Raw genomic sequence first — 23,453 nt, 5'->3', positions numbered from 1 at the left:
AAAACATAATTGGTGCCCATAAGAAGATGGTGTGAAATGGAGATTTTATAAGTGATACTGCATTTTATATCCTCTTTTTAAAAATGGGACAGCAGAGTTGGCCAAGAGTCTTAGAGTAAGATCAGATCCATAATAGTTATCAAATCATAGATCTTCACAAACAGAAACATAAATAGAATCTGAACTGACAAACATATGCATTGTTTATTCCAACTAAAAAATAACATTTTTTTGAGCAGCCTTTATCAATTCAAAATATTATACCAATAATATGTGAAAATACAGGTGAATTCTATATACCCCGTGTTTATATGTCTACTAAAACAAACCTGTGTGGTGAAACTGGGGAAGTAAGTAAATAAATGTGTCTCAGGTCATCTCTATACTTTAAATTTGATTTTCCTCCCCACCCTACAAATATTTTCACATCAAAAATTTAATATACAATAAGAATTCATCCTGGAGGCAGAATTTTTTTTTTCCAGTACTGGAAATCGAGCCCAGGGGCACTTAACCACTGAACTACATCCCAACTGCTATACCATCCCCTTTTTTTTCCTATTTTTTAAATTTTGAGGTAGGATCTCACTGCATTGCCATGACTGGCCTCAAACTGATCCTCAAACTGGCCTCAAACTGATCCTCCTGCCTTAACCTTTGAAGTATGTAGGACTATAGGTGAATGCCACTGCACCTGGCTAGGAAGAATTTTATATAGTCTTTTTTTCCCCACCTCTATATTTTGAGCCACATCCTTGATGAGGTTAACCCCCACTCACATTTATTTAGCCTCCTACTATAAATGTACCACATTACTTTTTTACTTATATCTTTTAAGTCATAAGGAAGTAAGAAATACAAGTAAAAGAATAGTTTAGTTAATATCCCATAGAGTACCCATTAATATACTATATACACTAATATAATTTCATATTTGAAAATTTAGGATTTCAATAAAGCCAGAATAACTTTATGAGTTTCATCGTTTTCCTTCCTCAGGGTTCATTAATGTTTGATTCATGTTTTCTTGATTAACACATGATCTCATGATGAGTTAATCTGTGCCACTATCCATGTATGAATGCTTTGCACTTCTGCCTGGGCCAGAATTTCATCCACATAGAATAATACTGACTTTATTTTCTGTGGATTGTTCACATTTTGACTGGAAAATGAGCCAGTTAACAGTATCTATGAACTCTTTCAGAATACTGTCATCCTATTCATAGCTCATCCTATTCCAGAAAAAAAAATGTCTAAATATTGCATATATTTTAGATGCTAATATATACCTGTGCATGTCTATGAATAGATATATGTGTATTTGTGTTTGTGTGTGTGTGTGTCTATGCGCGCATGTGCGCGATTCAGAAGAGTGCATTCTCCTTTGTTTCTGTAGCTATTATGAATTAAAACGCTGCACTGCAAAGTTGTTTCATTAAAGTCAAGGGTGAGAACTGCTCAGGCAACAATTAAAAGGGAAAAGCTCAAGTAAAGACGGAGGCTCCGGGTACCTCCAGTCTCTACCCTTACTAGAGGTAATCTGAAGGTGGTGGCTGTTAATTAAAATGGAACTGCTGTGTCGCGCAGCAGCGCTGATTTGATTTGGCCCTATCTCCCCTACTCAGAAATTATAGACTTAAAAGATGTAATTAACAGAAAATTAAAGATTCTCCTTCATTCTTGGTTACGTAAAGGATTCCCTGTGCCTCTCCTTTCCCAGTCAGATTTCTCCCTGATGTGGAGCCTTTGAAGCTGTGTTTGCAGTCACCACATGAGACAGTGGCCTTAATTAGGGCGATGATCGTTATCTCTGATATGAAGTTTCTCTTTTCCACCTGACCCTTCCCAGGACAGGAGCACTTGGCAATTGAAGAGCTGAAGGCAGGGAACTTCTGTCCTGTGTGCTCCCAGCTTTTACCAGCCCAAGGGAAGGCCCCCAGCTCACGGGGAAGATTTTCAGGGTCTCTACCTTCACAGAGGCCAAGCGAGCTCACTGACCTGAGGCGTCGGGACTGGAGCAAATCTGAATGTGCCTCTCTTTAGTCAGTTCCAACCACCTGTGTAACTTTGGTCAGTGGATATTCCTACCTGGAACGCCATTTCTTTGTATTTTGGGCCAGATCTATCCATAAATGGCTTCTCAAAAATTTAAGTTATTTTTCATTCGTTTGTCACAGGATGCCACAAATGATTACATATCTTAGCTTTTGTGTATACTGTGTAAGAATCATGAACATGTGGATATCTATTTCATATAGTTTTACTTTCCTTTAAATAAATACCCAGGAGTGAAGTAGCTGAATCATATGGTAGTTCAATTTTTAGTTTTTGAGAGACCCCCTTACTCTTTTCCACAATGGCCGTATTAATTTACATTCCCACCAACCATACATAAGTTCTTCCTCTGTACCATGGAATATTATTCAGCCATACAAAGAATGAAATTCTGTCATATTCAGTATCATGGATAGATCTGGAAGACATTGTGTTAAATGAAATAAGTCAGGCACAGAAAAAGAAATACTGCATGTTCTCACTCACATGTGGACTCTAAAAGGAGTTGATTTCACAGAAGCAGAGAGTGGAATAGTGATTGCTAGAGCTTAGGAAGTATAAAGAAAATAGAACATGGTTGAGTAACAGGTACTAAAATGCCATTAGACAGGAATAATAAGTTCCAGTGTTCTATAGCACAGTACAGTGACTGTAGTCTACAATAACTTATTATATATTTTATAAAAAGCTGGAAAAGAGGAATTTGAAGCTTCTTACCACAAGAAATAATAAATGTTTAAGGAGACAGCAATGCTTATCCCATCAATTATACATGCATCAATTTATCACACTATATCTCATAACTATGCCCAATGAAAAAAATTAAATTAGACTTTTAATAAAATTGCATATTTGTCCCTCTGAACAGCCCTTCTCCACCATTTGATTCCCATTTGGTTTTGAAAAAACAGAGTGTTGGAGTAATCTCTGTCTCTAAATAAGGCAGGTTTCATCTCTAATCCTATTTCCTCACTGATATTCTTATTTCAAATTTCCTTTCCTTGGGAAAGATGTTAAGGTGTGTAGGTCTGCTGTGAAATGACCCCACCTCAAACGCCTGCTTTTCTAAAGCTGCAATCATCTGAATTTGGAACAGGCTCCAACATTAACCTCATCCTACCCTTTACTCACTCTTAATTTTGTGTGTACTGTTCTCCCCACCACTTCTCAAGAACCCTTACTGTCATACAACAGTGCTAGTGATTTCTGTGGGTGAAATCTGTCCCGAAGTAGAAAACCAAGAGCTATCTAGTCCCCCGGCTTTTGTGGGTGGCCTTTTAATTTTTGCTCAGTGTCTGTATTCGTGACTAATTTTCTCATTGACACATTTACCCAAACATAAAATCACATGTTTACAATCATCTTAGCTGGAATTAATTAAATCAAGGGGTATAAATATAGCTATTAATTATTATCTTCATCCCATTATTTTGGGAATATGCAAATGAACAATATTTTCCATTCCACATCTTCACCCAAGCACAGTGCTACCACTTGCTGCATCTGCTCTAGTGTTCCTGAGGAAATTGGTTGAGACGAAGTCTGTGCACTTTGAAGAACTTCACTTGGAAGACCATAGCTCTCCTGACTATGGAAGGAATCCATAGCCTGCAGGCCCCACACTGTATGCACAGCCCCAGGTCTTCTGGCAAATGGCCAGGAGTGACCAGTGGCTGCTCTTACTTATGAATATAAGCTTGTAATGATTTAATTGTACTTTACCGTTCCCCTGTTGAAATGCTTCTTCATGTCACTAGGTGAAATCAAACCTGCTCACTGCTTCAGTGAGCCATTCTGCAGGGACAGGCTGTGTGAATGCATATCAGGGACCCTACATGGCAGTAACATTTATGCTTTTTAACAGAGATGCTTAATACAATGTATATTTTACATATCAAACCATGTAACACATATATGTATGTCTTTATCACAAAATGATCTTTGTATGTAATGCATGTTCTCTCTCTCTTCCCCCCTGTCTCTCTCTCTCGCTCTCGCTCTCTCTCTCTCTCTCTCTCTCTCTCTCTCTCAGTTCTGGGGATCAAACAAAGAACTTTGTGCATGTAAGTAAGCACTTAAGTATTTTACTACTGAGCTACACCCTCAGATCCACTGTGATATTTTCTGTCCTGTTCTCTTTCACTTACTTAATATACGTCAGAATCCATAAGTTGATTTTATGACTAACTAGTGGTCATTGTTCACAGTTTGAAAAAAGTTTTCTCATAGAACTGCCGTGCTGAACTTTGTAGAGTCATGGTCATGTATACCATCCTAACTAGAAGTTGTTTGACACTATGCTTTTAGAATGTATCAACGTCCAATATTCTAACAGGAGAAGTACACATATAAGAAGTGTGCAACTCCATGAGATTATACAAATTGATCACACAGGTAACCAGGACTCAGAATGAGAAATCTGATGACACCTCTCACATCACATGAACCCTCCCCAGGGCTTTCTTGTCAAGAATAACACAATCCTGGGTTCTAAGAGTGTAGATTCAGATTTCTTAGGTTTGCTTATTTATGTACTTTATATAACTCATATGTACCTGGCTTCTTTTGTTCACATTACATTTGTGAGATTCTCCTGTATTTTTGTAAGCAACAGATTGCTTCTGTATAATACTCTATTAAATATGTATACCACAGATTATCTGTTTATTTGTTGTTGATAGACATTAGGGTAGTTCAAGTTTTGGCCTAGTGCTGCTATAGTAGTCTAATGCATGCCTTTCGTTAATATTTGAACACTTTGGAATTGGTTATAGATACCTACGAAAGGAATTGCTGGGTCACAGGGCATGAGTATATCCAGTTTTATTACAGAGAGCCAAACAGTTTTCTAAACTATCCTGCCAGTGAGCTAGTTAAAGTTCTTAGGATGTGATTCTTATTTTATTATGAGAAACCCAAAGTTCAGGACTGAAGCAGGTTACCAAAGTCATTGAACTAATATATCACAGAGTTAAAACTAAAACTAGACTCCAGAGTCCAAAATTGATGCTTTTTATTGTTTTTGTTTTTGTTTTTTTCTCTCTGTTCCTTGTTACACTTGCAAAGGCCTTTGAAGGGCTTCATTGGTTTTTTTCTCCATCTTCTCCAAGTTTCTCACACAGGCAGATACACCAACACAGACATTTACACACATAAACAAACACACATAGAGACACACACACACACACACACACATGCTGTCACTGATGAGATACATACTTACACTTTCACAACACATATTCACAGATACAAACACACAAAAAGGTATTAACACAGTCAGATGCACATAGACATACATAGACCCAGATACACATAGGTACAACACACAGATGTGTATACACATGCACACATATACACATAGCTATGGACAGAGAAACTTGCAGACACACCTGGAGACACATAAACACATGCACAAACACATGTCAGGATGAGCACAAAGAACTATAATCAGACTATAACCAAGCTGCTTGGTTAATGTCATATTTTTTAACTTCCAACAAGAGAATGACCTCCTTGATGGTACATTTGTGTGACTCATGATTTCTTACTAAATACTTGTCTGTATACTTAATATGAAAATTATTTCACTTTTATAACTTTTAAATATCTGAAGAAAAATACTTATGCTCCACTTTGACAAAATGTCCTGAATTTAATAAGCAGCCTGATATCCGTCTTCATTTTTTTAGAGCATCTCCTGGACATGCTTGTGTCCACTTAATTCAGGAAAGAAACAACGTGTTTCATGGGTCTTCCTCCCACTGAAGATTCTTTTTCATTAAGGTTCTGCTCCATTATTGAGAAAATATGCTTTTGCAAAAAATTGAAATGCAGACCCTATGATTTCAGGGAAAAAAAAATCTTTTAAGTTTTATTTTTCTATGCTGGATAACAAATTATCATAAATCTCTCAGACACAGCTTAGCTAGGTCTTCTCAGGTTTCACAGAGTGTGATCTAAGTGACCACCAGGTTTTAGGTGGAGCTTAGGCCCTTTTGTAAGTTTAAATTTTTTTTTGGAATAATTCAGTTTCTGGTAGTTTAAGACTCATCCGAGCTTTCTTGCTGGCTCTCTGTTTGGCCACCTACTCATTTCCCGCAGGTCACTCCCAGCTCCTGTCATATTACCTCCTGGCAGCCATGTGAAAACTTTTCAAAGCCAATAGGAAAGTCGATCTCTTCCTTTCTCTCTTTTATTGGTTCTATTTAGTTAAACATAACAATAGTAATCATTTGACTAATTATCAAAGCATGGAATATTCTTTGTTCTAATTCAGTCCCCAGCCCTCTGCATCCCTTCCTCTTCTCCCTCCCCCTTTCTCTTCTCTCTACTCTGCTTGCTTTGGTATGACAAGTCAGATCTTGTATAAAATCATGACATCACAGCTATGACCTCCTATCACCTTTGGCACATGGTGTAGATTTCTCAAGTGAGGAATTATTCCACCACTTCTGTTATTTTCACTGGTTAGAAGCAAGTTCTAGCTCCTACTGATACTCAAAGTGTGAGATCAAGGATTCTATGAGAGTGTGGCTTGGGGTCATCTTAGAATTCTCTTTACCAAAATTGGCTTTGGAATTTTCTTCTTTGTGGTATTTATATTGAGGTATTATAATTGCTGTTATGTATTTTACTAAATTGCTACTCATAGGATAAATGACTCTAGAAGCGGCATACAGTACAACTCACAGATAACATATCAAACTTCAAAATACACACATACTCACTTACTAGCATATTATTTTTGTTTCACATCTTGGCATTGGACTGGAGTCAACCATGGTTCAGCCTATTCAGTTGATACCTTGACACCAAATGTCTTTATAGTGTGGATATTTTACAACCTAGAGATTCCTTCCTAAGAGATTTTATATCACCTTACTCTCACCTCCAATAGAAATAAGAAAAGACTCCAAAGATCAAAGGTGGTGGTGACGTCTTTTGAAAAGCAGCACACATTTTTCAAAACCCTCTGAAAGATAGCCGATCCTTTCTAAGATCAAACCTTCAAGATAATATGAAATGTAGTTCTTTCTGGACTGTTATAAAATTTGGTTGGAAATTCACCTGAAACTATTAATGGATATAAATGTCCTTCCTTATCCATGCTATGGTGGGCAGAGCATGGATAGGATGCACTGTGCTTTCTGGGAAATGTGCCAAGCTGTGGCTTAAGGGGGCCACTAGGAGGACTTTTCTTGCTTGGCTCCTTGACAAATGGCATGCCTGCTTAACCGAGACTAGGTGCAATATGGTTGGTGCCCTTTAACAAAATCATAATTGAAGACAAAAGACAAAAGGGATAGGTAGTGGACGTGCTTAGTGGGATAATGGAGCTTGTAGATGAGGTGAGATGGCAAATTAGCACATTTCATCCAGAAAAGCTGAGCGGTAGTTAAGAGTTAATACCAAGTCATGAAAATGATTGCAGCAAAAACTATCCAAATCTTTCTTCCTGAAACTAGGTTCTTAGAAGTTCAATATAAAGTGCCTTACTTTTGGATATGGACAGCTTGAGCAAGAAACCTTGCTTTGTTACCTACCAACTATTCTGATTTTGACTGAGTTACTTAACCTTATAAGTCACTGCTTCCTTATGATTGAAGAGGATTAAATGGCACACTTAAAGAGTTTACTACAGTATTTGGCCCTGATAAAGACAATACTGGGACATAAGCAGATGAACCTCAAGCTACAAAGATGACAAACTTATGGATTTCTTCAAGTATCTCAGTCCTAATGGGGTGAGGGGAGCCCCACACAAGCAAAAGAGGAATGACAGAGCATTCTGCCAAGTTCTGGAAGCATGACAAGGAATTTCAGCCTTTGGGAGAGGTCAGAAATAATCAAATAGGTGCTTGTTTGCTCTCTCTCTCTCGTACCCTGTGTCCGTGGAAGGAATTTCTTTATTTGATCTGTGTCTTTTTAATTCTGCATCAAATATTATTAAAATCAATTTTTGCTTTAACCTTTCTACCCATGAAAAAATGTCCACATGGAAGCAAAGGTGGTGAGGGTTTGCTACTGTGATGCTCATGAGCTAATGAAGGTCAAGCTGACTAAGTCCCTGAGAGGAGACAGCAAAGCTGGGACCGGAAATGATGTCTGGCATAATGTAATGGTCAGTCTTTCTTTCTTTCTTTTTTTTCCTGGAATCAATTTTTCAAGACAATGAAAAGATGATGATAATGAGTAAGAAGTTAAATCATTGGACTATGAATGCAATCCACTGCCTGCCTTCATTCATTCATGAATATTTATAGTACTGAGTTCTTGGCCAAACCAGAAAATTTTCACAGTCTCAGGGGACAAATGTTAGGGGAAAAAATACTACCTTGTTTTTGCTTCTGCTTTTCATTTCTGTTACTCACCGTCAAGAATAGTTTCGAGGATTTCAATGTAATAGGAGGATAGGGAGATTGATTCTATCTTTTCTGTACATCTGAGCGGAGCATTGCTATAGGTACGTATGAGATGGCACAAAAGACCTTTTTTCAGGTTTATCTATAAAGCTTAAGCAATTAATAATTATTTTATATTAATTACTAATGCTTCTAAGTAGCATTTTCTTAGCCTGCGAGCTTTTAAAGGCCTCCCAAGACATACAATTCCTGTTAGAAATAGTAAGTTGGAATAGGCAGGTGAACTGGGTTTTGTTTTGACGTTTTATCTTGTCAGATAAGTTGACTACACTGTCTTACATGGAACTGACACTTTAAATATGCCTATAAAAACAGTGAAGAAAGGGAAGATTATGGACACACAGGAAAAATCAACAACAAAACGTAAAGGCCAAAATAGCTGTGTGGTCCCTGTGAATGGTAAAATCATGGCATAATTTTTTTTTTCATTTAATATTTTATAAAAGACATGAGAACTCAGAAAGACCTATTGAGGATAACTGGTAGTACTCTACTAAAATGAGAGAAATTCCTGTAAAGGCCTATGTTCCACCAATAATATTTTACTATTTCTGTTGTCCTAACCTCATGTCTTATTGTGTATTCCCTCTGCTGCTGTGGTTTGAATGCATGGTTTCTGCACTTTCAAAATAAGATTCAATATAGTCAAGGAAAGGGACAGGGCCACAGGAGGATGGGACGAGAGGCAGAGAGAACGGAAGAGAAAGGACAAACACTGGGGAATGATATTGGCCAGATTATATTGTTGCATTTTTTGCATGTACAAATATATAACCACAAATCCCACCATTATGTAAATCTTTAATGCTCAAATAAAAATATGGGGAAATTAGCAAAAAAAAAATTTATATCTTTGAACCCAAGATCAATGTGATAGTACTGTTTGTCTTTTATGAGATGATTAATTCATGAAAGCAGGGTCTTATGAATGGATCTGAAAAATTATGGGCTAGTGGGAACCCTCTAGGTCATTTTTTTACCCTTCCACTTTTGCCATGTGAGTGTGCAGCAATAAGGTGCCATCTTGCAAAGAGAGACTGGGCCTTCACTGGATACCACATCTGCTCGTACCTTGATCTTGGACTTTTCCTAGCTTTCATAACCATGAGAAATAAATGCCTATAATTCATAAATTACTTAGTCTCCGGTACTTTTTACATAGGCACTCAAAAGGACTAAGACCTCTCTCTTCTCAAATTTACACTCACACATACAAAATCATTATTTTTTTTTTATTCCCTAGCATCTGTAAATTGTTCAATCTGCATTACATTCTAGACTCCCTTGAGAGACCCTTAAGTGGGTTCATACCACTCTGAAGGATTCACTGTGAACTTCGCCATGGCCTACATTTCCAAGTCTTTCTATGACCTTAGTACCATCAGCCTGGATGGCGAGAAGGTAGATTTTAACACCTTCTAAGGCATGGCAGTGCTCATTGAAAATGTGGCCTTGCTCTCAGGCACTACCACCCAGGACTTCACCCAACTCAGTGAGAGCTGCAATGCCACCTTCCCAGGCACCTGGTGGTTCTTGGCTTCCCTTGCAACCAATTTGGACATCAGGAGAACTGTCAAAATGAGGAGATTGGGAACAGTCCTAAGTATGTCCAGCTCAGGAGTGGACACCAGCCCACTTTTACTCCTGTCCAAAGTGTGAGGTAGATAGGAAGAATGAGCATCCTGTCTTTGCCTACCTGAAGGACACACTCCCCTACCCTTTTGATGACCTGTTTTCCCTCATGACCAATCCCGAGACCATCATGTGGAGTCCAGTGCTCTGCTCAGATGTGTCCTGGAACTTCTAGAAGTTCCTCATAGGGTTGGAGGTAAGCTCTTCCAAGGCTACAGCGTACGTTTCCTACCATCAACATCAAGCGCCTCCTCAGAGTTATCGTGTTACATGAGCTGCTGAGCACATGGATCTCCTGCTCCGTTCATTCCCAAGTATTCTTCCACAGGATGCAGTGTGCCCTCAGGAGCCCTTGCTGGACAGAAGCTTTCCCTCCACACCACCCCTTCATTGAAGAACCCTGCCTCTCCTGTCTGCTTTTTTCCTTCCTCTCTGAGCCCTCTGAAGACCATCTTGGAGCTCTTAGACTGGGCAGCAGGCTGTGGGCCCTCACAGAATAATGGTGCTTTCATAAACCCTTATGGGTGGTGCCTGAAAAGTGTGAAGGGCCCAGAGCCAGCCTGCCAGATGAGGCCAATAAAGGTCAGATGTAGAGATGGCAAAAAAAAAAAAAAAAAAGCAGAATTATATTCTCTCTTAGAATATAATTTATTGATGCTAATTTATTCACTCTCATTTTCTAACTTCCAAATGTGCCTTTCTTTTCATGAACTCTCCAGAAAATAGATACCTTAAAAATATTAAAATACAAGGGAATATTCATTGCCAGTTTAAAAAGCAACTTGGATGTATCAATTTGAGAGTCTGATTATCAAGTTAATGTTTTATTTAACTGTTACTATGCTCACTATAAATCATTAACAAAATATAAAGCATAGCCAGAGAGAAATAAGGCTAGTATTTGAGGAGTAGATTCTTACCTGAAATTTCAAAGCATGGAACCCATGATTTTGGAAGTCAGTAAAATTATTTTGATTATTATATTGAATTAATATAATGTGTTGTAAATAATCGTAGGACAATTTAATTCTCGTCTCCTACTTGAAGTTAATATCGTTTGTTCTTAGATTAAAAAAAATCTTTCTGAAAATAGGTAATATGAGACCATATAGTAATCAAAGTGTTCAGAATATGTAATATTCAAAATGTTCAACTTATTTTAATATTAAAATTTCAGCCTTTCCCAACTGAGGCTGAATGCTGGTGGAGAGCCTCAAGTTATAGACTGGGACATGGACATGGCTGGATTCTCAAACAGACAGTACTCTATATCTCCCCCAGTTCCATGGGCCTACTGCTGTCTCTGACTCTTCTTTGATGGATCATAGTTAGGGAAAGTAGGAGAGAGTTGAGCAGAATAGCTTTTACTTGACTGTCAATCTGTTGGATTGACACCACTATCTTTCAGTCTAGTGGACATTGGACATTAACTCTTTTTTAAAATTTGTTGTTTTTAGATATATATAACAATAGGGTGTATTTTGACCAATTTTATAAACATGAGGTGCAACCCATTACAATGTTGATACCATTCTTGTGGGTTATACAGGATATGGAGTTGTGCTGGTAGTGTATTCACATAAGACCATAGGGAAGTTATGTCCAATTCATTCTACTACCTCTTCTAGTTGCATCCCCCTCCCTTCCTTTTATTCCCTTTTGTCCTATCCAGTGAATTTCTATACTTCCTCTCCCTATTCTTTCTTGTTATAGGTTAGCATTCACATATCAGAGAGAACATTCAACTTTTGGTTTGGGAGAATGGGCTTATTTCACTTAGTATGATATTCTCCAGTTTACATCCATTTACTACCAAATGCCATGATTTCATTTTTCTTTAAGGCTGAGTAATATTCCATTGTGTATGTATGCCACATTTTCTTTATCCATTCATCTGATGTTGAATGACATCTAGGTTGGTTCCATAGCTTGGCTGTTGTAAATTAAGCTGCTATAAACATTGATATGGTTGAGTCACTGCAGTATGCTGATTTTTTAAGGCCTTTGGGTATAAACTGAGGAGAGGGATAACTGGGTCAAATGGTGGTTCCATTCCAAGTTTTCTAAGGAATCTCCATACTGCTTTCCAGATTGGTGGCACCAATTTACAATCCTACCAGCAATGTACAAGTGAACTTTTCCCTCTACATCCTTGACAACATTTACTGTTAACTTGTGTTCTTGATAATTGCCATTCTGACTGGAGTGACATAGAAGAATCTCAGTGTAATTTCAGTTTGCATTTGTTCAGTTGCTAGAGACGTTGAACATTTTTTCATATATTGTTTTGACCATGTGTATTTCTTCTGTGAAGTTTCTGTTCAGTTGTTTTGCTCATTTATTGATTGGGTTATTTGTTTGTTTGTTTTGGTGTTATAGTTTTTGAGTCCTTTGTATGTCCTGGAGATTAATGCTTTATCTGAGGTGCAAGTGGTAAAGATTTTCTCCCATTCTGTAGGCGATCTGTTCAGGTTCTTGATTATTTCCTTTGCTGTGAAGAAACTTTTTAGTTTGATGCCATCCCATTTACTGATTCTTGATTTGACATTAACTCTTGTGGTGGCTTTTATGAGTCCTTTGCTGACTCACCCATGCCTTCTCACTATTCCCTAACTTTGCCTTAATGAGAGTGGTAGTCTTCTCTCCCACACAATTACTCCTTCCTCAGCCCCTTATGCATCTGGAAATACATCTAGAATTTCATATTCCCTCTGTAAGCTGTGTACTCCTACTGTCAGCTCTCCTGCACAAGGATCCAAAATATCTCCCAGGATTTCTCATTAATTCCTTCTCTCAAGTAAGATCAAGATTTTCTCTGGAGATTTTTCAGATGAGATTTAGACACCATCCTCCTGGGTCTACTCTAGTCTCCCATCTCAACTCTACCTTTGCTCACTATAAATCATTTACAAAATATAAAGCATAGCCAGATATATATATATATATATATATATATATATATATATATATATATATATATATCAGGATTGATATAAGGGACAGGATTTTCTTACCTCTGGGGGTGGAGGCAGTAGTCATAATCCCCAGAGGGTTCTCACAAAAATCCTTATCCAATAATCTTTCTGAAGTCTCTCTTTTTTAAAATATCTTTATTTTATTTATTTTTATGTGGTGCTGAGGATCATACCCAGGGCCTCACCCATGCTAGTCAAGCACTGTACCACTGAGCCACAACCGTGGCCCCTGAAATTTCTCTGTTAAGCCTAGGATCAGCCTAGGACATCATCCATCACTTGCCTTAAGAGTTGGACTCATAACTCTGTCCAAAACAATTCTCAGGATCCTCCTCTAATCCATTTGTGTCTGTCACATGTAAAAATCATGGGCAACCACTTATGATCAGTCCCATTGCCAATTTACAACATTTTAGAATGCATAATTCACTGCATCTTTATTCCTTAACCAAAATTTCCATTTCAAAATTCTGATATTCATATAATATCATGTGAGGTATAGTTTAGGTGGTGATTTTTATGAACACATATCAAGCATTCTTCCTTTTTTCCTTCAATAAACGTTTGAGTAATAAAGCTATATAACCTCATAATGTCTGAAATGTGCATTTCTATGAAAGTAGGGATCCGATACTGAAAAGAGGACACACAGACAAATAGTGTTATTTCAGAGAAAAGAGATTGGTGACTATGTGCAAGTGAATAGGGTGTCTTTTAAGGGAAGTTTGTGAGGATCTGCGGGAAAAGGGGCATTTATAGAAGTCATTCAGAACAACTGAGTGATCTAATCTATATTGTGGTATAAAACACACAAGAAAATATATGTAATCACATCTGGAAAATTACATGAAATGTGCCGTGGAAGTTTCTTGTACGTTTATCGTTCTTCTTCCCTTGAGAGATGGGAAGAAATTTCTCGATCTGTTCCAATGAGGTTTCCTCATCTTCATCTTCGGTGGGTTCCACTCAGCTGGACTGCACTAGCATATGTGTGACCTTGTATCAGGGCTCTTATTACATTTGTAGACTATTCTTAGTCTCTGCTAATGAGATCGCTTGGAGTTCGCTTGAGTATCACATCTTAATCACTTGATTTCTGCAGACGTTTCCTTTCTCCAAATAAACTCTTCAAAATGCCTGCTGCTCTGTGCTCATTAACCTGGGGATGGCTTCCCTAACTCCAATTTGAAAATTCTCTCCAACATCTGATGATACTTCTGTTCTGAATGGGATTCTCCAAGCAGTAATAAGAGGAGGAGGATGTGAGACATTTTCCAGTGTGGAAAAAATGTCACTAAATTTCCAAATGCAAGGGGATTTTCCCCTTTATGTAGAAGTACAGATTTCACTCTCTTAATGTGTAGCCTAATTATGATCCATCCCCAACCCCACCATCTGCTCAATTCCCACTTCTTTGTTTCATGTTCAAAAAAGATGTAAGTGACTTAAATATTTTAAATATTTGCTAAGAAATAAATGAGCCAGTGAATGAGGAGATGAATATTTATCAGCTAGGATATCTTATATTTTGTTTTGTTTTGGTTTTCTTATGATATTTTTCTACTGTTAGTTCACAATTGATTTGATATGGTGATGAAGATAGCAGTTCTCATTTAAACAAACCCAACATAAGATTAGAAATGAATGGCAGCTTAAAATTCTACAAAACTTTTCCATCTGCTGTTGGTCATTTGATAGATGACCTATATTTCTAAAAGGTGCCACTTTGATAGATTGCATTGACCATTTTCTGAATGCACAAATGTTGTAATCCAGGCCCAGAGAGTATCAGCCCTTCTTTCCACCTTTGCTAAATCTCACATGCCAAGAAAGGTATTTTCTTTATAAGTATGCTTTAAGCTCTAATAGTGCTATTTTTAAATACTGTAGGGTTTTGAATAATAAATCCTAAATTTTTTTTATTCACATGGAACAAAAAAGTACGTAATTCCAAAATTGATAAACTAAAAATACAGGCACAAATAACTGAAACTTTTGATGTTGAAATTATCCTGAAAAATTTTGAGCATATTTAAAAATGAGCTTAATAGTCATTTGCTAGAAGAACTTTGCAGATTCTCAGGAATGTCTTATATGGCCAACTCAAAAGGGGAGAGCCTAATGTCAGAGAATGATGACAAAGATCTCATGTTTCCCTGTTGCCCCTCAAAATCCCAGAGTATTTTACAGGCTGCCAATGTGTTCTGTTATGATGGCTCATTATTAAATTGTGGCCTTCATCAAGGGACCTCACTTCATGAAGTGTGATGCACTGCCATGTCCTATCTTTAGCTTCAGGGAACTCCTTCAGAACACTTTAAGGTTTGGTTCTTTATCAGAATTTGAAACAAATGAGGGAGGAAAACTATACTTGATGTAAAACAATCAATACTTAAAAAGACATAACTAGGAGAATCAGCATTGTTTTGATTAATCTCTTCTTTTCTAGAAGAGGTCCCTGAAGTAGAAAGACAGTCTAGAAATTAATTTCTTAGAAGAGTAAATTCTTGCCCCTGAGGTGCTGATGGATATAAAATTGGGATTTGAACCATTGTTAGCTCTGTTGCCGGAAAGATTTTAGTCACTTTCAACAATGGAATATGCTGAAATCCCCAACATTTCAGTGTCTACTACGTGGGTTCTGGTTTGGATACTGCAGAGAATTGTATTGCAGTAGGAAAGAACTGGAACAGCTTTGGATAGAAAGGAGAAAAAGGCAAAAGATAAATAAAGGAAAGGAAGGAAAGGGTAAGGAAAGGAAGGATAGGAAAAGAAAGAGAATGAAAGGGATGGGAAGGAGATATGTCACCAGGTAGGGCAAACTTGGGGAAAAGTTAGAGAAGGTACAACTCACCATAAGGATTAGGAAGAGAAACAAACTAGCAGAGAGGGTAATATTTTCAAAAGGCTATGAAAAGCTGGGGGAGTGGAGGTGATCCCGTGACTTAAATACTCTGGCAGGCATATGGAGCTTGGTGGTGGGAAGCTCAAGAGCAGATAATATTGAGACAGCTGCATTGGTAGATGGCAGATGGCAATTTTTTGGTTTCTTTCACCACCACCACCACCACCCCCATTTATAATCCCTAAGTAAACCTTTTTGACTCTACTTCCAAAACCAATTCTAAATTTTTGCTTCTTTCTATTCCAAATGTCAAGACATTTCTCATCTGTGCTGTTAACCAACTGTTGCTCCCCTCATCAGTTCTTACATCTGACCAGAATGAGTTTTTAGAAGTCTAAACCAGACCTTATTATTTTCCAGTGAAAAGTTCTTCATGATATTCTTATGGCATATAGAATGGAGAAATTGATTTTTCCTGGCCAACAAGGTGTATCTCTAAAGAGCGTTGAATAGTTGCCCTATGAAAGTCCACATTCTAACCCCTGGAACCTGGAATATGGCTTTCTTTGGGAAAAGTGACTTTTCATACAAAATTAAGTTGGATATCTGGAGAGGTGATCATTTGGATTATCTATGTTGGCCCTAAATAGATTATTAAGTATCCCCTTGTAAGAGACACACAAGGGAGATAGGAGAAGAGAAGAGGGCCATTTGAAGTTGGATGCCAGTATTTGAGTCAAGCCATGGAACACCGTAAGGCTTCAGATTTGGAAAAGTCAAGGGAGAATTCTTTCCTAGATCCATTAATGGGAGTACAGCCCTGCCAGTATCTGAACTTCAGTCCTATGGCTTTCAACCTTGTAAAAAAATTCTTTTTTTTTTTTTTTTTTTTTGGTATACCATGTTATGTAATTTGTTATGGCAGCCACAGGAACTAATACCTCTTCTAGCTATATTTACCTTTTTGCTTGAGTACTTCATTTCTAACAGACTATCTTTTTTTCTTTTTCTCTTTTTTTTTTGATACTGGGAGTTGAACTTGTACACTCAACCACAATCCCTAGGCTATTTTATATTTTATTTAGCGACAGGGTTTCGCTGAGTTGTACCTTCTCTAACAGCTTAGTGCCTTGCTTTTGCTGAGGCTGGCTTTGAACTTGCTATCCTCCTGCCTCAGCCTCCCAAGCCATTGGGATTACAGGTATGTGCCACTGTCCCCAGAAGGCTCCCCTATTTTTAACCTTTTTTATTATTTAAGTGCAACATACTGTTTCAAATTGGAGTCTTTAAATGATTCTGTCTTCCCAGATCATTTATTTTTTCTCCTTTTGGTACAAGGGATTAAACCCAGGGGCACTTAACCACTGAGCCACATCCCCAATCCTTTTACATTTTATTTAGAAATAGGGTCTTGCTTAGTTGCTTAGGACCTCACTAAGTTACTGAGGCTGGCTTTGAACTTGTGATCCTCCTACCTCAGACTCTATGTTTCTGGAATTATGCCTGGTTCCCAGATCATTTTTTTAAAAACATTTTATTTTTATGTGGTGCTAAGGATGGAACCCAGTGCCTCAGGCATGCCAGGCGAGCGTGCTACCACTTGAGCCACATCTCCAGCACCCCCAGATCATTTTTCTTCCAGATAATTTTATTTCTGAGTTCCTTCTTATCATTCTTCAAGTTATATGTACCTTTTACTGAAGGATCTATTCAGACCCATCAACTTAAAGTTTTCTCTTAGTGATTCCCTTTCTCTTCACTCTTTTTTTCATCTCAATATTTACATCTATTTGGTCTTTCCTTGTTTACTATTTTTCCTCCCCAAATTAGGCTTCATGCAGTAGGAGAATCTGTAGTCATTAGAACAATCTCTGATATTTAGTAACCATTAATTAATGTTGAATGAGATGCATATGAGGAACTCTGGAGATAGTATAAAATGTTAAAGATCTAGAAATTTGAGGGAAAACCCAGGTCTTTAGTTGTGGAGGAAACACACAAAAAAAAAAACCCTGTGGTTTCAGTTTTATTATTGTAAGAAAACCTAGATCATGGAAAAGAAATGAATCCCATAATAGATCTATAATAAATACAAAAGTATGGTCTTGGAACCAAATTGGTCCCATTTTCCAAAGTAATATAGATGTAAAATATTAGCTTTTGGAGCATATGATCAGAACTAAAGCTGAATCAATGATGGAATGAGATGAGAGTGAGAGTCAGGTTAGATAAAATGGCCAGGCTTTGTTCTGCCAGCAGGACAAAGCCAGAGGTCAGTGTTAACTGAAGAGAGGGACTACAGAAGATGGTGGGAAAGTCACAGACAACGTGAAAGACTATATAACTCTCAACTGCTTTGGCAAAGAGGAGCCTTGACTTTTGGATAGGATCTAGACAAAACCATTTTCTGTTTACTTCCATTTAGGAGAATAGATCCTTCCTAAAAAGACCAGCTGTTGCTTAGGTTCAAGTTGGAATGCAATGATATCATTTAACCCTGTGAGCTCTCAATAGTGCAATCTATGTCCAAATGGTAGGCAGGCACAGAGCTATGAGGAATATGCATGGTCATCATCCTGGACGATGGCTTCATTTAAATTTTGTATTTTGCCCACCTTATCAGAAATCTAAGGAGCTTTATGGCAATGTACTCTTCCAACTCAAAAAAGAGGAAATGTATACCATCTGAGGCTAATGAATATCATCAGAGAATAAATAAGTCAGGAAGACTATACGTAATGGGACTGGGAGTTCTTATAAACTATTTTGTTGGAAGTAACATCTTGGTGAATTTTCCATAGGTTGGGGAGCATTCTAGTGCTGCATCCTTGGGGACCTTTTGTGACTCTCTTATTGCATCAGCGTAATGATAACAGCCAGAGACACATGGCAGTCGCATTCTGAGGTTCCCAGAGTCAGGGTCTGTTGAATCACCTCTCACAGGGTACAGTTTGACTCCTAGAAATGGGTTTAGCATTTTTATTCCCTCCAACTTTCCCCTGGCTTCCCTGTTGTTGTTGTTGGGTGTTTTGAAAATGAAAAACAATGTGGTTGGAGGAAAGGTCTACAGTGTGTTTGTGTCCATGAGAATAAACATGGACTCACTAGATATAATGCATGGTGACTCATGCTTTGTGTCATTTATCTTCACTTGTGAGGAGAGGTGGGATAAGTCATTCATGACTGTGCCAGTCCTGATCCATCCTTTATCACTACACTCATGAAGACAAATGCCACATTCAAAGGTTCTCAGCTATCATGTCCTTTCAGACCAGAGATTCTGATCAGAGAGAGCAGAAGGTTGACCTGGTGCTGTTACTTAAAAATCAAGAACACTTTGCACATACCATCTTTTACCCCACAAACCTTGACCTTCAATCTCAAATTAACACATGACTAGCAGCTATAGAGATGAGACCACTGGATAGCACTTATAATTTCATCTATGTCTATAGATGCTCACTTTATTTTGAATTTAAAATATCTAGTTCCTAATAAATGCCAAACATACAGATCTTCAGTGGCAATGTACTGATTAATAGGAGAGTGTTCCAGTCATCACAGTGATAAGTGGTATAATGAAGACAATGCTGTGGGAAAAGTAATAAGTGGTTAATTTTTTCTGTGAGCAAGTCAAATGTGATATGAAAGGAGAAAGTCCGAATAGAACTGTTGAACAATGATATTATTTGAGCTGATATATTAGAGAAAACAGTATGGACACCTTAGCTTTCTACAATAAATAGATGGTGGTACTATTGGATTTTTAAAACAATGGAAGAGCAAATGAGATGCTTTCTCTTTTCTGAGCTTCTGGACCTTACTACAGGTAATTAAAAGATAAAATGTTTTTTTAAAATAATTTAGAAACTGAATGCATTTATTCTGGTTTTGCTTTCAATTATCTTTCTATGAATTGAAACACTTTAGAAATTAAACTATCCATTGAAATCAAAGTATTTCCTTTTCTCTTGGTTGCTATATAAAAGTTCACATAAGCAGAAGTAATCTGGAATATTTCTGCAAGTTTGAGAAAGTTGATTGACAAACTAGGCATTTCTAAAGATATTTCTGTCTTTGAAAATTTAGTTTGAACCATAACAAACATATGTGTGTGTGTATTTATTTTTTACTTCAAAAATGTAATTTTATAAGTTTCTCTCTAATCAGCAATGTGGTTTGAATGATTTGTGTATTTCAAATTCAGGGTGTTTTCAGTCTTGCCCCCTTCTCTATAAACATATTTCATCAAATAAGCTATTTCATCTACTATTCAAGAAACATTTGTTGAACACATACTACATTGCAGTCTCTGGGAACATCAAACAGAATATATTGCATATCCTGATGGGACATATTGCCTAATGAGGAAGAAAGACACATGAGCAGGCAAGAGCAGTAGATGAATGCTCAATAAATATTCTTTCTCTTCTTCCCATGGAAGAACCATGGGTTGTGTTAAGGAACACAAAGGTGTAAACTCCTACAAATTTAGAGAATCTTGGAAGGATTCATGGCATAAGTACCTCCTTCCCTCTTTTAACATGTTCATGTTGAAAGATGATGTAAAGGACAATAAAGGGTTGCAGAATGAAGAGCGACAGGGGTGGTTTTATCTTACGTACAATAGCTACATAAGGACTCTCCGAGAAGGTGTAATTTAGGAGAGTCTTAGATGAAGTGAAGAAGGAAAGTACACAGGTTATTTGGATGAAAGATAGCACTATTGTCATGAAGCCTATACATAGCTATAGGCCCATCTGGGTGAAGAATATTCCAGGCAGAAACATCCATCTAGTGTAAGGTGCCTGAGGAAGGTTGGTGTGTTGGAGAAACATCAAGGAGCAGTATGACCAAAATGGAGTAAAAGCAATATGTTCAGAGAATGATATCAGAGGAGTGGTTGGAGGAAGAACAAAAATATGCATGGTCTCATAGGCCACTAAAAGTTCTATGGATTACTTTGAGTGATATGAGTAGCCGTGGAACATTGAGCAGAAGAAAAATATAATCTGACTTGTTTTGAAAGGATCCCACCACAGTTTGGAGAAAAGATTGAAGAGAAGCAAGGAAAGAAGCAAGGAGAAAGATACTGGACCAGGCTATGATATAGTTCAATTATCCAAAGAAAAAATTCAGGAAGTAGTAATGGAGCTATATAGATATGACCAGAATTTTTATATTTGGAATTTCCATTGTGCATCTGTTAAGTATAAAGTTGATAAGGTGTAGAGATGATAGGATGGAAAGGTGAGACAAATGAGTTTGGAAAAAAGTTACAAGGGTGATTTTGACCTGTGTTCTTGGGAGAATGGTCCCCCAAATAGTGTTTAGCACATGATAGGAGATTAAAATGTGTCTGTTGAAGTGCTCAGGAATGAATTGGCCAAACTATATTATTATATTGTGTGCATGTATGAATATATGACAACGAATCCCATCATTATGTACAGCTATAATGCACCAATAAAATATGTGAGAATCATTCTCTTGTACAAGTGAATAAATGGAATTGTAGAAAATGTCTTTGTCAGCATGTAATTGAGTTGGAATCGAGAGTTTGTTGTTGTTTTTTTTGTTGTTGTTGTTGTTTGTTTGTTTGTTTTTTGTGGAGAGGTTAATTTTCAATTCTTCCAAGTACAGGTCTTCCATAAACAGTTATGTACCTGTCTACAAGCCTGCTGGACTTTGAGTCTGTCAGTACTCAATTTATCGATGATCATCATAGACCTCCCTAGAGAATAAGTATAGATGAAGAAGAGGTAGAACCAGCAATAGAGGTTGAGCAGAGCAGACACTCTATAAACGTATTTCATCAAATAAGCTATTTCATTTAGAGTAGTTCCCAGGAACCAAGTGGAAGGCGCTTTTCAGAAAGTTCAGAATGCTACTGTGTCAGATGCTCCTAAGTTTTGCCTAAAATGAGAATTGAGAATTAGTTGTTTGATTTAGCCATGAACATAATTCTTTCACTGTCACCTTTTCTTTGTTACCTCTATGCATACTGTTACCTATGGCCTTCCCGGATATTCTTTTGAATCCCAGGCTCATCAAATTGTAACTCATATTTCACATGTGGCACTGAAAGGTAGTTAAATTTTTTTGAGACTATGAGATATGAAGAACATTTTTATAGGTTTGAGTTAGATTTTAAGCTATTGACAGAAAATCAATAGATACTCTCTAAAATATGTTTTAATTATAGTTTTACTTGATTAATAATATTCACCCATAATGCATTGAAGTTTGAAAAGCACTTCATCATATTTTATATCCCAGTAGAACCACCTACGTTGCTAAAATACCAAACTTTGACGCTTGTACCCTTAGACTGTCCCTGTTTCCAGTACCTTCTTCCTGCAACCAACTACAGATCCACACTTACCCTTCTTCATTATTTAAAGATTTTTAACACCTACTTCTTGTTTTCTCCAGTCCTACTCCTGATGGAATTCTTGGTGATTTCAGTATCCACTTCCATCTTTGGTGATTTCAGTATCCACTTCCATTTCTTGATCCTGATTACAGATTGTGTGGGATCGTTCCATCTGCTGTTGCTCAGGATTTCCCCTATGTAACGTCTGCAACAACAGTATTTTTAAGCTCGGGGATATAAAATTCTGTAACCGTGGGAAGTAAAGAATATTTCTTCTTTTATTTCATTAAGCTTTGCAAAATCCAGATTCTGTCTTCTTGTGTACCTTTGCTCAAAAGTTCTAGGTGGCCCTCAATCTTAGATTCTAATTTTTTATCCTGCTAGTGATCCCAGAGTGGGGGGAGGGGAGGAAAAAAGGAAAGATTATATATTAAATATCTCTCTTCCTTTTGTATGTGCGGAAAAAAAAATCCCAAATGGAGTTTCCAGCAGATGCCTATGTCAAACTCAGAACAGCTCATCTGACTTTAATAATTGAGTATTCTGTTTAATTATTTCCTATTCCTCTTTATAAAACAGTGTTTGATTTGATCTTACGAGGTAGTTCTGATTAGGACACAGGATCAGAAATAAAACGTACTTTCATAAGGTCATGAATCTAATAAGTAAGAACCAAGTGTAGACTCCAGATCTTTTGACTTCAAATGCATTTTTTTTTATTGGCATTAAAAAAATGCATTGTTCAAAATGGCCAGTGGTTAAAATAGCTGCCTTGGCTTCCTTCCCAGAACAGTGTTAAAATACAGTGGTGATTCAATAAATATTGTCACCAGTGGTGTCTGTGGTGGTGGTGGTGGTGGTGGTGGTGGCAGATCAAGAAGTGTGCTGAATTATTCTAATGGATACTTTTTTTTTTTTTTTTTTAGATTGGCAAAGACATTGCCTATTTGCAGCACAGAGACCCCAATGGAGAGCTAGGTGGGTGATGATTCATGCTAAATCGTTCCCACAATATGCTGAACACTACAACAGCAGCTAATGTGAAGTGGCTCATTATACACTGTCAAATCCGATAACAACAACAACTGGCTTTGCTAGCATGAGCAATTTGTGGGAAGTCCAGCCACTGCAAACCACTACTGCAC

General features: G+C 37.4%; 1 protein-coding gene and 1 pseudogene across 15 annotated transcripts in view; both read left to right on the top strand.

Moving 5' to 3' along the window:
* Lrrc4c (leucine rich repeat containing 4C) overlaps positions 1–23,453 on the top strand; it is a 1,168,074-nt gene that overhangs the window by 1,122,265 nt on the left and 22,356 nt on the right. For 12 of the 15 annotated variants that reach the window (XM_058583394.1, XM_058583385.1, XM_058583392.1 and 9 more), the window contains one exon: positions 23,235–23,286. The exons of the other annotated variants lie outside the window; for them this stretch is intronic. The gene's annotated coding sequence lies outside the window, so the exon portion shown is untranslated. The remainder of the gene's footprint in view (positions 1–23,234; positions 23,287–23,453) is intronic. 15 annotated transcript variants of the gene reach the window in all.
* Positions 3,594–10,612, top strand: LOC124099961 (glutathione peroxidase 2-like; annotated as a pseudogene).

This window comes from Marmota monax, unplaced genomic scaffold, assembly GCF_021218885.2.
Source record: "Marmota monax isolate L192 unplaced genomic scaffold, Marmota_monax_Labrador192_F-V1.1 WCK01_AAM20220418_F8-fsc00047, whole genome shotgun sequence".
Classification (NCBI taxonomy): Eukaryota; Metazoa; Chordata; class Mammalia; order Rodentia; family Sciuridae; genus Marmota; species Marmota monax.
The sequence above is the reverse complement of the archived record's forward strand: the minus strand, read 5'-3'. Positions and strand labels throughout refer to the sequence as shown.